This window comes from Vigna umbellata, chromosome 10 (genome assembly GCF_029865625.1).
Source record: "Vigna umbellata cultivar VRB3 chromosome 10, Vumbellata_1.0, whole genome shotgun sequence".
NCBI classification, from domain to species: Eukaryota; Viridiplantae; Streptophyta; class Magnoliopsida; order Fabales; family Fabaceae; genus Vigna; species Vigna umbellata.
This window is the reverse complement of record NC_142174.1, coordinates 8,091,388-8,095,207: the sequence shown is the minus strand read 5'-3', so window position 1 is coordinate 8,095,207 and position 3,820 is coordinate 8,091,388. Positions and strand designations below refer to the sequence as shown.

Here is a 3,820-nt window from a genome sequence, read left to right as displayed (position 1 = left end):
TTAGTGTTTTAAATATATTTGACATAAGATTGACTCATTATTTTTTGACATTGCTAGTTATTTTTATAACACGAGAACAATTATATATTTTTGACACATTGGCTATTTTTCCAAGCACAAGATCAACTACATATTTCCACACATTATTGGCCATTGAGCACAAGATTAGGATACCTAATGTTGTATTTAATTTGTTCATAATTTGAGCCCTTTTAATGTATTAAACTGAGGGATTTTTTATGAATCATGATTATTTCCTAGGGTTATGTCCCGAAAGACCTTTTCACCTCTAGTCACACATGGCTATTTTTTATTGGAAGTTTCAAATTTACAAAAGACGAAAAGCCTAAACGTTCCTTGCCGCCATTTGCGAAACGTCTCTCCTTCTACCCAAACTCTTCATCCTCCTTCCCTTTATATTTCTCATTTTGGATTTCTATTTCATTCTTCTTTGCATATCCTAGTTTTTGCACGTCTATGTTCTCATTCCTTTCGTTGTCATCTTTCAAGTTTGCTTCTTCATATGTTTCCTTCATCAGTCGAAGATTTCATTTCCTGTTTTAGCATTTGTGATGAAGAGTTTGTCGAGTTAATAGAGGATGAGTCATGTTCTACAGTAATAGAATATACAAAAAATGCCGGATTGTGTCGATTTTATCTTTGTACATGTTTAAGGACCTCAATATTAAAAAGGAAATTTAGTGACAATTTTTTTTTCCTTTAAAAAGTTACCAATCTTTTCTTTTTCTCTAATTCTATCCATAATGATAAAAATAGTTCTAATTGATTCTAAAGTAAGTGATTATTTTAAAAAGATTTATAAAAAACACTTATTTAAATTTTAACGATCCATTATTTAACTCGTTTCAATAATTACCATTGTGAACATCACTCACTATCCGAGCAGTTATTTAGCCCGTTTCAATAATTATTTAACATATAACTGAGAAGACATAAAACTCTGCAATCGAATTTAACATTGAAGCTCAAAAATCCGTATTATTACACAAATCCAACCTTGCTCGTGCATAAACCAATATTTTTTTCATACGACAGAAATAATGAGATCTAGTTAATGTGTTTTTGAGGTTTAAATGAGAAATATTTTATAAAAATTGAAAAATATGATCACCAGAACAACACAAATAGAACAATGTAACCTGAATACCATAGATAATGTAACGTGAATACCATAGATAATGTAACCTTAATACCATAGATAATGTAACCTGAATACCATAGATAATGAACTCACATATAAAGCCCCATCCCACTTCCACCTAAAAGTTAAAAACCACAAATCTTTTAACAAAAAGTAATGAACGTATACATAATCACATGAACTGAACTATTAGAGGAAAAACAGAACTTGAAAACATCATGTTTAACTCTATATCTAACTCTATGTCACACCAGTTATACGATCTAAGCAAAGAGTGCTATGATGAAATAATCCAATGTCAAAAGGTTGAAAGAGAAAAATCAACAGATCCACCGCAATTGAACATTGAAGTATACAGATCATGAGGTTGTCGGCAAAATATATTATAAACACTGAAATATTTCATCACTGGAACCACATTAATGGAACAACATAATTCTGAAAAACAATCCAAGTCGTCATGCAAACACTGTAAGAAATTTTAAACAGCTCGTGAATCACGCAAATGCAGAATTTACAGATTATACCTGACACGAATTCTATCTCGCACAATATACGATGATATCTAGGCCGCATTACATCACCAATGTCAATTTCAATGGAATAAAAAAAAAGGCAAGTTAATTCATTGCGAGTGAAAATGAAAAAAGTAATCACCGGAGTACAATATAATTCTTGAGAAGCTTAATGATGCAAGAATAAAACTGAGAAAAATCACAGATCCATCAACCAGATCTTCAAATTCAAACAATCACCAGAGCCACTGAAATCTTACAACATAGTTGCTATACCAATACAAAGTACGGTTATTGATCATACCTTTAACGTTGTTGATCACAAATTTCAAGAAATCAAACAAATCACAGAATGAAATTGATAAAATTGAGAGATCTTGATCGATCAACAAATCACGTATGTAAAAAAGGAAAACACAACAAAGATCCATACATATACCGTGATAATTCTTATTATTCAGCCTATGTATAATAAATTTTGTTCATATGGATAAAGGAATTTAAAATAAAATAAAAGAAAAGAAAAGAAACTACATTTCCACGTTCATTCCGCTAAGAGGCACCAAAAATCGACGGATCGGGAGAGGGTATCAGATCTGAGGATTCAGGTAAGAGAGACACTATATTTCCACATTCTTGTCGTTTCGAGGCACCAAAATTCAACGGATCGGGAGTTTCAGATCTAAGGATTCCTCACTCAAACTCGCGCAGACACGGCTGGAACGGCAGTGGCGACAGCGGCGGGGCCGCGGAGGAAGGAGAGGAATCCGGTTGTCTGAGAGGCGTCCTGCTCGTCGAGGAACAGATCCTCAGGCACGCGGAAAGCACCGTGGAGGCAAACGGCGGCGACGCCGAGCATGAGAGCGGAGACGAGGACGGAGCCCACGCTGGTGAGGAACACGACGAAGACGGTGAGCCCGGAGAGGATAGCTAGCGTTTCGAAATCGGAGAACGTTCGGCCAAGGATGACGAGAGGCTGGTCGGAGGGGCGGAAGAGGTAAAGGAAGGTCCAGGAGGCGAGGAGGCCGGCGAGGAGGACAAGGGAGAAGGGATTGGTGAGGAGCGAGATCGCAAGGATCAGCGAAACGACAGCGTAGTAGTTTACACGGAAGTATGAGAAGTTCTTGCGAACTCGGAGTGTGGCTTCAGAGAACGATTCCGGTTTGGAGAAGGCGGAGCGGTCCGCGAGCTCCGCCCAAGGGCGCCGCTGGTCGAGGCCGTGGCGAAGGGAGGTGGATAGGTGATTGATGAAGGCGCGGAAGGCAGGGTTGTTGGCAGGAGCATCCGTCAACACCGCGCCGGGACCTCCTGCGGCGACGGGTTGGGAGTTGGAGATTGGGAGGACGGGAGGCGCGGAGGTAGCCATGTGTTTAGAGAGAGAAAGAGAGGGAACTGGTTTTAATAGAGAGAGAAAATGTGAGAAGAAAGAGAGAACGTGTTTGTATTTATATTTATGCTTTGTTTTGTTGCTTAGTGGTGAAGTTTAGGAACGCATCACCGACGAAAAACGCAATGGCGTTTGAGGTCCTTCGTCGTCAGTCACACGTCGTTTGCCAAACGCGTTTGTGGGAAGAGCCACGATATATAGTGCTGAAAGTGGGAATTACCCGAACACTTTCATTTATCTTAGGTCAAAGTCTCACAAATTATGTGGTTTTCTTTCACCCTCTTTCGATAGATGCGCTTTCTTAGAATACTGCCCGCAAATGCTTCATTTAATCGAGTGATTTTATTTTAAGTTTAATTTCATAACTCTCATGTTAGCCCCAATCCTTTTTATGGTTGACTAGGAAAAACACGTAAATTCGTGTATCCAAAATTTTATTATATTAAAAAAAATACAATTTTAAGAAAATATATAATTTTATAAATAAATTTCAAAAATAGTATATAATAATTTTTAATTGAAAAATTTATGTAATAATTTTAAGTAAAAAATTATGCAATTATAATGTTATAAAATACAAATATTTTTTAATTTGTTAAAGAATATAATTCTCTAATTAAAAGATATTGCTAAAATAATTGTCAACACTTGTTAGAAGATATACTAATTTAATTTAATTAAAGATTATACCAAAAGTTATTAAAAAATATAAATTAAGTGTTTATTTTAATACTATTTTTATTTATTTTATTTTGT

The 3,820-nt window shown here is 36.0% G+C and overlaps 1 pseudogene; it reads right to left on the bottom strand.

The window, feature by feature from the left end:
• Window positions 1–2,113: 2,113 nt before the first annotated feature.
• LOC148191796 (PRA1 family protein B4 pseudogene) lies at window positions 2,114–3,058 on the bottom strand (annotated as a pseudogene).
• Window positions 3,059–3,820: the final 762 nt, after the last annotated feature.